The following is a 13273-nucleotide window of genomic DNA, read 5'->3' as shown; positions in this document are numbered from 1 at the left end:
GAGCAGCCCCAATGTTGGGGCTGGCAGCTAGGCTTTCCCAGCCCTGGGGTTGCACTAGGAACTGTACAGTTCAGGACAGTTAGATCAGCCTAAAAATGGCCAAGCCAGTCTAAATCAGGTGTTCCTCAGAGGTCGGGTTAACTTAGATCGGGTTAAACCAATGTAACTGTTCTGAACTTCTGTACAGTTTACACTTAGATCCACCTAACTAGTATAAGGTCCGCACCTAAGCAAACTAAGTTAGATTGGGTGGCCATTTTTAACATGATCTAACATCCCCTGTAGCCTTAAAGTAAGCAAAAAAGAAACTTCCATTTTCCCGAACTGATCATTTCAATTTCTTTTTAGGGGCTTGGCAGGGAGGTGGTAAAGACATGCCCAAAGGGACCAAGGGAATGTTGACCCACCTGATGGCATGAACAAGCATTCAGTACACTTAGTTTAGGTTTAGGTGGCTTAGTTTCCCCCCAATTAAACCTCCTGAAGGCCTGCATGATTGGACATTTAGATTGACCTAACTATGGTTAGGTCAATCTAAATGTGATGCCTGTACATACACCTAGTTAACCAGTAACCAAAAAAGGGGGATATGTCTCAAATCTCATATCTTACAAGAGCCAAGGCCCATAAGAGTGGTTTCTCTATCAGACAACTCTGGCCCATAGAGAGGTTTCCCTATCAGACAAGATACAGAACCAAAAGCCCTCCTGAATATGTGTCAAAAAACCACGGGTCCTACCTGGCTTAAAAAGAGACGAGAGAGAGCAATGCTGCCCTTGCCTTTGAATGCCCTTTCAAGAGTGCATATCCATGATATAAGAGCTGTATTGGAAAAAAGCTGGACTAGAAAAAAATTAAGTGCCAACAAACTGCTAGATATAAGTGGAATTTACATATCACAATCCTTCTGTAGATCTGAGCCTAAGTAACTTAGGGCCCATTTCCTCCAAATTGTTGTACAGACATGAACGTGCCCATACGCAATGAATTTCGGAATCCAGGCTTGACTCACTAAACTCACTCTTTTAATTTTCAGGCCTTTATAGAAAGAGATAAAAGCTATAAATACCAAATTAATTTCCTGTTGGAAGAGGGAAAATTAGAACTTGATTAAAATGGCAAGTTTCCTCCTGGAGAATTTGGAATTATGTCTGAGAAACCACGAAGGCATAACACCAATTTATATTATATTATACTATACAGTGGTAACAATTAGTTTATTAGAAGAAGCAGTTTGCTAGCACACACATGCATTACCTTCTATTAGGATGTATTTCATTTTATTTATTTTTACCACTGATCTCAGTGTATGTTTTACACAGTCATAAGTGTTGCAAGTCAGAGCCAGCTACAATAAAACTTAGCAGAGTCTGTCATTCAGTCACACCTCTAAAATACAAACATGTGGATTATCTTGAATTTTAACACAGTTTATATTTAGGTCAATTAAAAAAAAAAAAGTTTGCACTGCTGCAAGCCTTGAATCTGGAGAGGAGATAACTGTTTGCATGGGCAAAATAACTATGCGAAAGCACACAACTGTTTTTTAAAATCAATTTATGAGTCAATATGGTGTAGTTACTAAGCAACAACATTAAGAGAATGTATGACGCTTCCCCTATTTTGTTTGTACATTCTGTCTCTTGTTGCTTGTTCCCTGAGAAAAAAATGACTTAATAAATATTTAAATTGCAATTTAATAACAGTTTTCACTCTTTAATTACACAACGTTGAAAAATTAATACCAATATTAGTGCTCCTGAAGAAAATGGGATTCAAATAAAGGAAAGACAATTATTCGTTAGTATGCAGAACCATAGGCATCAGGGCTATCCTGATGTTTCACAGCGTCAGTGGGAGAGGCAACACATACAGATACATACACACCTTCCAGTTTTAAATCTGTCTTACCACTGAAATGAGTTGGACTTTTCTCACTACCTTAAATGTCAGCAGATTTTGGCCCTTTCATAGCAAACACAAAATATAAAACACATACCCACCACCAACCAATACACACGTGTGCACACACACACAAAGAGAGTCTGCTGCAATTCATTTATCTTTTTCTTTCAGATTTTAGGAATATTGTGGCAAGTCATTAAAACTGCAGATTACTATTTACTATTGCAATATATTGCAATACATTGCATCCCTTGTACAGCATTTCTCTCTCAGTGTAGGGATGATCACTATAGTCATATCTATAAAATATGGAGCTTCTTCATGAGGTATATTCCTCAGAGCAGAGAAGCACCTTACCAAAACTCATCTCCCTGTCCAAACTGATTCAAAGAGCTTGTGTACACAGCATCAGTTGGCTAGGGATAATTTCCATGAAAACATGTAATATAGCTACCAGCAGAAGGGAGCTAGATGTGCCCAGTATAGCTCTTATAAACCACCCCAAGGCAGTGGAAGAGGAGCATACAGAAAAGTAGTCATGCTATTTTTTTTCCAAAGTTCAGCACACCGAAAACAAGCCAGGTGCATCTTCCCAGCAGCTCTCCATAACATGATCCAAATGCAATGCATACATGCTCAAAGACTTTTTTTTATTATTATTATTTTTTTTTTTTTTGGTGTGTGCTGTTTGTGTTTCCATTACCCTTTGCTCCTCAAATTCAGGGCCCCCAGCTATTTTCCTGAGGTCAAACTATTTCAAATGACAACACAAAAGTTTCTTTCTGGGTTTACAGTCAGCATAAAATGGAACCTTATATTCGCTGAACCTGGCAACCACAAAAGATTTATTCAAGCCTTTTCCACAAATAAGTGGCACAGGTGAGAGAGGTGATATTCAATAGGGCTGTGTGAAACACCATCATTTTGTTTCAATGTCCATTTCACCATTTGGAAGGGACAGTGTTTCATTTAGTTTAGAAGCACTGTCCCATTTCATTTTGTCGAAACTCTTTTGCAGTTTCGACTTTTTGCCCGTAGGCTATAATTGGGAATCATGAAATGCCTAAAACTTTGTCATTTCTTGCCTGATTTGGATGAAAATTGCAGGGATGATAGCCCCTTCTGAGGACATGAAGCCTTCCAAGGAGATAGGTGCAGGGGTTTCTGAGAAACTGCACCTTAAACTCTTCAAAACACAACTCCTGATATTTGCTGGTAGAGGCGGCAGCCTCGTCTCATCCGGTGCACAGATCCAGGGACCTGGACCCCCGGGAGGTGTGCAGGGCTGTGCCAGACTCCTCCAGAGGGTGTGAGCCCCCAAATCTGTGCACCGGATGAGAGGAGGAGGAGGAGGATGCCTGGGCACAGCCCACACCCAGTGCCAGTCCCAGGTGACAGAGGCAGGCTCCTCTTATCAAGGGCGCAGATCCTGAGAGGGCTCCCAGGCTGTGCCAGACTCCTCCTGAGGGTGCGAGCCCCCGGATCTGCATGCTGGATGAGAGGAGGCTGCCTCTACCACCTGGGACCAGCAGTGAGCGCAGCCTGCACCTAGTGCTGGGGAAGACTGCTGCTGCCACTGGTCCCAGGTGGCAGTCTCCTCTCATATGGCACGCAGATCCTTCACCCCCTTAACTCCCCAGAAGAGTCTGGCACAGCCCCGCAGCCCTCCCAGGGGTGCGGGCTCTCTGGTGAGAGGAGGCTGCCACTGCCACCTGGGACTGGCATTGAAGCCAAGTAGGCCCAGCTTCAAAACACAAAACATTTCAGAACTTTCTAAATGTTTCAAGTGCCCTTGTTTCATTTTGAAGCTGTTTGGAAGGATTTTGTTTCATTTCAATTTTGCTGTTTCAAACTTGAAACGTGTCAAAACAGCTTCAAAATGAAACACCCAGTGAAATTCCACAGAGCCCTAGTATGCAAAGGTTTAACATCTTAGACTACAGAAGTACTGACAAGGATTAATTCATAAAAATACTAAAATCAAAAATTTATAATTAGGTGCCCAATATAAATTAGTCAACGTCAACTCGGTTAATATTCTTAGATTCCCAAATACTATTCCAGATATTCTTCCTTTATACAGTGCCAGACCTACTTTCTTCTGCACTGATGGATCCAAAAAGCATAGACACAAAGGAGCTGACATACTGGGTCAGGCCAGCACTTACACTAGTCCGGTATTGCTTCTGACACTGCCTAGTATCAGCTTCAGAATAAGGTAAAAACTGCAGAAGGAAGCTACTGAATAACACTTTCATGAGAAAAATGCTTTCCCAACTTTTATACATTACAATTTGACTTAGGCCCCCAAGCATAAAAGTTTATATCACTTTTAAAACTCTGTTCTAAAAATCCTTGTGATTTTTAACTGGATTTTCATATCCCCCTTATAAAAATGCCCAATCCTCTTAGTATCTTGCCAAGTCTGGGATCTTAAAGTCATCTTGTGGCAGTCAGTTCAATGAGCCTACACAGAGTTGCATGAAAGTGTCACCTTTTATCTTCTTAAAATGTGATGCCTTGATTACCAGTTCACTGTCTGCCCAAATGCTTCTTCCCCTCACCCCCTTTCCCCCCACTTTAACAAAGCCTTTATGACATGAACTTCTTGCTTCATTTACAGGTATTGGGTAAATTACTAATTCCACTTGGACTACTCATTTGAACTGATTCATACTGTCAAGGCCAAAAGGACCATTCACTCATCTAAGCTGACATCCTGCTTATTTCAGGCTATTAAATTGCAGGCTGTTGTCTCCATGTTGAGCCCAATACCTTATATTTGCCTAAAGGATGGCTGAAGAAATCCAGATGGTTTAGAATCTTATAAGATCCTCACCCCTTACTTCCAACAGCCTTCGTATTTGCTATCATTACATTTCTTTTCAATTGGGTCTGAATAAATCTAAGCAAACATCTTTAACTTCATCTCTTATCCCCTGCAATTCTCCCCATATTTCTGTGTTTCCTTTTCTCTTTTACTTCTGCCTTCTATCATAGAAAGAATTAACATGGGACAAAGTGAAATCCCAAGAAGATTTACTCATGATAAAAACCAGACAGGAGCTCAAATTTCTAGATGATCTATATTGCATGGAGTCTTTCATGTAGGCCCCCAAAATAGCTCAGGGTAAACCATGTATCACAGTTTTATTAAAAACTCACAGCACCCACATATAGTATTTTCTGTAAGGCTAAATTATTCTCATTTTCAGTTACTTAAAAAAAATCAAGCTGAGGATTTAGAAACATTTTAAGATCAGCTATAAGATATGTACCAGACAACATGTTTAGTACTTACATTGGTATCAGTAACACAAACCTACTATTATCTCATTTGGCATGAGACAGCAGTGCAGAAATTATTCTCAAAGGAAACATTATAGCCCCAATTGTATAAAACTTATTTTAAACATTGTCCAAATGTATATTTACTGTACAGAAAATAACTGCTTCTGCGGAGCCCCTTAAGACTATAAATAATATAATCCATGTTTCAAAAATGATCTAAATAAGATGATGGAAAGAACTATTGATCCATTCAATTTGGTTCCTGTATTTTGTTAGGTTTCATTGCATTTCAACAGGTATATCCAGAAGAACCCACAGTACCCAGGTACAATCCCATTCCTTTCCAACTGTTATTGCAGTGAGCTTGAGCATTCTCCCCCCAATGACCAAGAATGCAATGCAAACTTTCTTCCTAACGTGCAATGTATGACGTTAGCCATAGCAAAGTAAATTTTAAACATATGCCTGGACAGTTAATATCCCAAGAAAACACCTGGAAACAATCTGTCATTAATACACAATGAATTTTGAGTTCTTTGAGGGTGTTGATAAGCACCTGGACAAAGGGGATTCAGTTGATGTAATATATTTGGACTTTCAAAAAAGCGTTTGACAAGGTCCGTCACTAAAGGCCTTTATAAAACTATGCTGCCATGGGATTGGAGGGAAGGTTCTTTTGTAGACTGGCAGCTTTAAAAGATATGAAGCAAAGGATAGGTCTAAATGGTCACTTTTCAGGATGGAAGAAGGTCAAAAGTAGAGTCCTGCCGATTTCTGTGCTGGGTCCTATTTTGTTCAACAAATTCATCAATGACCTGGAAATGGGGGTGTGCACTAAAATCTCCAAGTCTGCAGAAACATTTTTCACTGTAGAAATATTTGGTTCAATGCTCTCCCTCTATGGTGATGGTTCTCAACCCACAGCATGCAGGCTACATGCGGCCCAATCAGCACACTGCTGCAGCCCATGTGACATCCTGTTAAAACATTTTTAAATGGATACACAGGAAGTAAGTTGCATGGGTGTGGCCTACATAACACATTGAGGGTTGCAAGTGTGGCCCACTATGGCAAATATGTTGAGCCACTGCTCTATAGCATTCAGTTTTGCCCCTGTTGGAGACAGAGTACTGGACTAAACTAGACAAATAATTGGTCTGATCCAGTATGAGACTTATTATACTCTTACAGTTTTCTAGAGATTCAAATTTTCACTGAACTTAATGACATGGCTCTTATTAAAGCCATCCTGAAAGAAACAGATATAGCAGTCTGATCAACATTTTGGTAATGAGTCGAAGCCTATTGGATACATTTGAGTCTCCAGAGTTGGAGAATAGGAAAGCAAAAAAAGAGGGGGGGGGGGGGGAGCAGGGGGACACTGCCATAACACTTTTTAGATAGATAGATAGATAGATAGATAGATAGATAGTAAGGGTCTGGAAGGGACCTTGCAAGATAATTGGGTCCAGCCCCCTTGCACTACGCAGGAAAGTCAACTGGGGTCAGGTGACCCCAGCACAGTGACCGTCCAGTCTCCTCTTGAATATTTCCAGGGTTGGTGATTGCACCACCTCTGAAGGGTGTTTATTACACAGTCTGGACATCCTAACTGTGAAGAAATTTTTCCTGGAGTTAAGCCTGAAATGGTCTTCCAAGAGTTTGTGGCCATTACTCCTGGTTTTCCCCAAGGGTGCCCTGGTGAACAGTTGTTTGCCACGCCATTGTGTATTCTCCTGCTATAGTGGTAAGCTGCTACCAAGTCCCCTTTCAGCCTTCTCTTTTTTAGGTTGAGGCAGCCCAAGTCCATCAGACTTTCCTCATATGGCTTGCCTTGCAAGTCTCTGATCATAAAGGTGGCTCTTCTCTGGACTCTCTCAAGCTTTACCATGTCCTTGTTAAAGTGTGGTGCCCAGAACTGGATGCACTACTCCAGCTGCGGTCTCACCAATGCTGAGTTATGCAGAAGAATCACTTGCTTGGTTTTGCTTGAGATGCATCGATTGCCGCTTGCAAGATTATTGTTTGCAATGCTGGCTACAGCATCACGCTGACGGCTCATGTTCATACAATGGTCTATTATTACCCCTAGGCCCCTTTCAGTCATGATGCTAGGCAGTATGGTGGCACCGAGCCTGTAAGTATGTTGGGCATTGTTCATTCCGAGGTGGACCACTTTACACTTCTCAATGTTGACCTTCATCTGGTTCTGATCTGCCCAACTTACCAGCCTGTCTAGATCTGCCTGTATCTGGAACCTATCTTCAAGTGTGACCACACTCCCCCATAACTTGGTGTCATCTGCAAACATGGCCAGTGATCTCTTCACCCCCACATCCAAATCATTGATAAAGATGATGAAAAGCACTGGACCAAGCACAGACCCCTGAGGGACACCACTGGCCATTCTCGCCAGGATGACACAGATCCATTCATTAGAACTCTCTGGTCCTACCCCACAGCCAGCTTCCTACCCACCTAACAGTAGAGCAGTTAAGCCACAATCTTCAAATTTTCCTGTGAGAACATCATGGGATACCAGATCAAAGGCCTTTTGGAAGTCTAGGTATACAATGTCAATCTCCTCTCTCTTATCCAGGTGGTGAGTTACCTGGTTGTAGAAGGAAATGAGATTGGTAAGACAAGACCTGACCATGATGAAACCACACTCGTTGTCATTCAGAACGCTACCTTCTGTAAGCGTACCACACATAGACCCCTTGCATGCATTTTTCCAGGATTTTTGCTGGGATAGAAGTTAGGCTAATTGGCCTATGGTTGCCCAAGGTCCTCTTGAAGAGGGGGACAACACTAGCCCTCTTGCAGTCTTCAGGGACCTCCTCCCAGTGCCATTAGTTTTGGAAATTTCACCAGAAGCCCCATAATGACTTTAGCCAGCTCCTTCATCACTGTCAGATGAAGTCCATCTGGACCTGCTGACTTATAAATGTCTAACTTTTCTAACGGATCATGCACCAGCTCAACGTCAACAACAGGAAGGCACTCATTCTAGTATGGTTTTCCCATTAGTCTGGTGCAATACCAAAGCAAAGTAGTCATTCAGGAGTTCAGTTTTCTCCTGAGTGTCAGTAAGCAGCTGTCCAAAGTTGTTAAGCAGTGGCTCCATGCTTCCATTTGTTTTCCCCCTGTTCCCTATGTACCTAAAGAAGGGCTTCTTATTGTCTTTGCTTTCTGTTGCTAGCTTAAATTCAGTCACCGCCTTAGCCTTTCTAATCTGCTCCCTACAAGTACAGACCATTGTTGTATAGTCCTCCTCGGGGACTGTCCCAAGCTTCCATTGTTTGTATGCTTCTTTCTTCTTTTTCAAGAGGACCATGATGTCCCTATTAAGCCAAGAGGGCTTACCAGCCCTTCTGCTACCTTTCCTCTGCATGGGAGTGGGTTTCTTTTGTGTTCTGAGGATTGTGTCTGTCTGTCTGTCTGTCTGTCTATACTATATGCCATTATGGAACAATCCTTTGAATTTATTGACAGATATAAGGTAAGAAAATACCTTATTCCAGCAGAAAATTGCAATGGATCCTATCGCAATTCCATCCAAGGGAAAGGAGCTATATTGCAGATTTTTGTGCCTAAGAGGACTTTTTTAAGCTTTCAAATCCTTTGGATTACTTGTGGCCACCCTAGCCTTCCATCATAATGCATTAACATACACAGTTCCAGAAAGAGTGACAGACTCAGATGAGAAGATAACTCAAGAGCTTGCTCTGTGTTTGACAGTCAGAAGAAAATGTCTTTTCTGCTTCAGGGATGGCTATTTTTCAGATGTCCGGCATTAAAGTAAAGCTTAACAAATGTAGGACTATGGTATTCTTAACTCTTCCCACTAGGCACAAATACAGGAGAAGAGATCTTTAGCTGAGGCAAAGTTGCCATGGCTTCATCCACTTCAGTGGAGTCTTCACACTTTATACCAGCTAAAGATCTACTCTCCACTATATTTTTCACCATAGATTTTAGAACAGTGGGTGATTTTTATTTATGATGTGGGAATTACTGTGTATTGAAGTATTAAACATCTTTTTAAATTCATTATGGAATACATGTCCCTTATAGAAATGTTTCAAAACTTGTGCAGAGCAAGGCAAGCTCAAAGGACCTTTCTGCAGCATTAATATACAATTTCCCAGCTTTTGCTCTTGGCCAGGTCAAACAGGCTAGTTTAACACTGGTCTTCTTTTCTAATGTCACTCTTTTTAAAAATGATCTACACATAGGAGTATGCTCCAGGCCTACTTTAGGCAGTATTAGTCAGTATATCCCACTCGTTTATCTGTGCACTCATATTTTGCAACAGAAATTTACAGTCAACTTGCCCAACATTTATGCTACTAGTTTATTTAGTTTATTAATTTATTTATGCTACTAGTTTATTACTACTATTTATTGCAACATTTATGCTATTGGCAGCAGCAGGACGCCAGACTACCAAGCGTAGACCCTGAGATGGTGCAGAGGCACTTGGAGGAACTGGATGCGTTTAAGTCGGCAGGCCTGGATGAGCTCCATCCAAGGGTACTGAAGGCACTGGCTGACGTCATTGCATAGCCACTGGCGGGAATATTTGAACACTCGGGGTGCACAGGCCAGGTCCCGGAGGACTGGAAAAGGGCCAATGTGGTCCCCATTTTCAAGAAGGGGAGGAAGGAGGACCCAGGCAACTATAGGCCAGTCAGTCTCACCTCCATCCTTGGCAAAGTCTTTGAAAAAATTATCAAGACTCACATTTGCGAGAGCCTGGCAGGAAAAATTATGCTGGGGGAAACCAGCACGGGTTCATAGCAGGTAGATCATGCCTGACTAATCTAGTCTCTTTTTATGACCAGGTTACAAAATAGCTGGGTACCGTCCTTCGGGAACAGCACGAAGGCTGCAGGCATTGCACTCGGGCAGCGCCCGTTTGCTACAGGAGGAGCTGACTAGTCTCCTTCCCTCTGCTTTCCTCGCTGTCATCCTTTTTTTAAAGTAGCTCTGTTTGGAGTAAAGGTAAAACAGGCTGTATCTCCATTAGCTGATGGACTCTGTCCCGTGCTTTGAGGGAGCTTGAAGAGGCAAGCGCTGGAGATGGATGGTGTTGCATCAAGCCAGAAACTAGTTTGAGAGGCTCTATGCCATCATTAGCCACAAAGTGAATCATGGGGAAGGGGAATGATCTTGTCAGGTTGCTACCATGTGCCTAAATCACTCTTGCCTGGGTGTGTTTATCCCATGCTAGGCACTAGTTTTTAAGTACAGGGTGGACCTTTGTACTGGCTTGCTTCTGGCCTGAACCCTAGCCCAGCTGGACTTTGCCATGCAGGACATGGAAGAGCAAATACAACGTGAAGATCCTTTATAACCAGGCCTTCTTTTTCAGCAGTAGCCTTGTAATAACGAGTCTTTAATTCCTGAGTTGCTTCATTAGCTGTCTACTTTTCCCATTCTGAAACACTTGGGGAGCCACGCTTGTTTTCCTGTGAACAAATTTGTTTTAATGTCAGTTATGTGATACAAGCAGCTTGAATGGTGCAGGCGGTCTGACAGCCATGGACCTTGCCCAAAGCACGCAGTCTCCAAAACAGATGTCTATGTCGTCTATAGATTGCCAAGAGTTTCAATAGGTCACATGGGCCTAGAAAATTATTTAAAAAACAAGGTTACTGGAGATCATTGATGGGTGATATGCATCTGTCTATGGATAGGGACAGAAATGACATGTAAACCAGTATAAGTGATCAGAAACTGGTCTAAACCTGGGGTCATCTAGACCCAGCACGCTTTCCTGCCTCTGCAGGGGGTCGGACTCGATGATCTATTGAGGTCCCTTCTGACCCTAACATCTATGAATCTACAACATCTTTCTCTAGAAAAAAAATGTTTCTGAAAGTTTGAAAATATATAGGGAGAAGCGTTTATAAGGGACAAAGGTTATGTTAATTATACCTGTCACTGCCATTGCCTATTTATTACTAAGCATATACCTGATTTATAAAGCAAGTAAGTAATATTCACTGGATTTTCTTACCTTTTTGTTGCCTAAAAGGGTTTTTACTCAAAATATTCATAGATAATTTTTTTTTGCAAAAAATTTAACTATCTTTTCAAGTATATATATTCCTCTGTGCATTTTTGGTATTTTGGTGCATGTAAGCGCAGTTATGTTTAGCTTTTTTAAAGTATTGATAGGATCTGCACAGTAATACATTCATTTTCTTCCCAGATAGCTCCATTATTTAAAAAAGTATCTCACCATGATATATTAGTCACCATGACCAAATGTTGATCTAGCGCTGACCTGCATGTTTAATCTAGCAATGGCCTGCTCACACAGTCATCAGAACAAAAGCTTTACCTGCCTTTTCCATACAACATAACTGTTCACAATTATAGTAAAAGCCCTGTTTTTTGGCGTGCATGGAGAATTGCGGGTAATCTAAAAATGCTGATTACCTAAGGCACCGGGATTTCCAGCCAGATGCAGGGGGAGAAGGTGGCTTACAAGACACTCACGCCCATTTGCAGTTGTCTGTTAGAGAAGTAGCAGTGTTTTCTTGAATAAAGTTCACAGATTTCTTTCCATTTATTCCCCAACAATACAAAAATGAATAAAGCCGTCAATTAAAATTATTTCAGATCTATACATTAAGCTAATAATATGAGCAATTTTGTAGTATGTCAGAGTTTCTCACTCATAAGGATTCAAAAAATAAACCGCTTCTGTGATTTTTTTAAAGCATTTCTGGAAGGACGAATACTATCTTGCATTGAATTTTAGGTATTTGCATAGAAAATTTTAGGTGCTTAGTTTCTGCTGAATCCTTTAGATTTTTACTCTAAATGTATATAAACACAAAATTGTTGCTAAACAAAGATATGTGCATTTCATTAAAGCAATCACATTTTAAAGGTTTGTATCTAACCTTTACTTCCAAAAAATGTCCCACAATTTGCTAAGTTGACAAATGCTTTCTTAGAACATTTGCATATGTGAATGGATATTTGTAAACAAAAAACCCAAAAAACTCTCTCATTTTGTATATACAATTGTGTATTTTACAGGACTAATGTTCACTTTGCATACAGCATCATATCTTATTCTATTCATGTGTATTAATTTTCTGTATCCCACATGGTCCAATGATTTAATCATTGCTTATATCCATACAGCTTCCCACACATTACCAGTGCACTACAAAGAATCAACACTACACTTTAAACCCTTGTTTCCTTACACCCTTGGTATTATATCATCACCTAAATTTTCCCTCACATGTATCACAGTACATTATCCATATTTCTCCCAGTATCTGTGTGAAAAATTATCCATGTATACTTTCTGCATAATACTTATGGACTGCATACTGTTAGTCATGTATTGACGTAGACAGCTGAAGTCGAGTGCATATAAAGAGGGGCTGAGATTTTCAAAACATCCCAGAAAAATGTGGATGTGCAATTCCTGTTAGTTTTCAAGGGAACTGTATACCCATATCATAAAATATTACAACCTACTGCAGGTGGAAAACATTTAGGATTCATGTAACTGATTGTTATTTCACCATAAATAATCATGCATTTCATATCGTTTCATAGTGGGTTTGCAATCAACATCTTTAAGTGAAATGAAATTAGTACTTTATCCAAGAAGTCATCTTCCATTTCAGTGATTGACTCCTTACAAAATGAAAACAGTTTTACTATTAAGTGAACTTTAGCAATTATAAAGTCAATTTTTATTCTCACACTGTACCGAAAAAAACCCAACACACTATACTATATCAATGCACCTAAAGCAATAGAACTTAAGCCTCCATCATGCATAATTACAATGTTTTATTATTTCTTGATAAAAGGATATTGTTATACAAGCACTGAATATCTTATAATCCAAATTAGGGCTCTGCCTGCTAATTAAATTATTTTTTTATGCATAAGCTTCAAAGCCATTAAAGCCAGAATTCAAAAAGAACAGTACATTCAAATTATGCTATTGTTTGACCAAGTATTATCTATGTAGTTCCTTAAATCTCATTGAATAACACAAATGTAGTTCGCTATTGTTCACTGATTTGGAACC

General features: G+C 40.5%; 1 protein-coding gene across 1 annotated transcript in view; it reads right to left on the bottom strand.

The window, feature by feature from the left end:
- DCC (DCC netrin 1 receptor) overlaps window positions 1-13273 on the bottom strand; it is a 1018850-nt gene that overhangs the window by 518063 nt on the left and 487514 nt on the right. The gene's annotated exons all lie outside the window — the stretch shown is intronic.

This window comes from Alligator sinensis, unplaced genomic scaffold (genome assembly GCF_000455745.1).
Source record: "Alligator sinensis unplaced genomic scaffold, ASM45574v1 scaffold701_1, whole genome shotgun sequence".
NCBI lineage: Eukaryota > Metazoa > Chordata > Crocodylia > Alligatoridae > Alligator > Alligator sinensis.
Note: the sequence above shows the minus strand (reverse complement) of the source record. Positions and strands in the feature narration are given on the sequence as shown.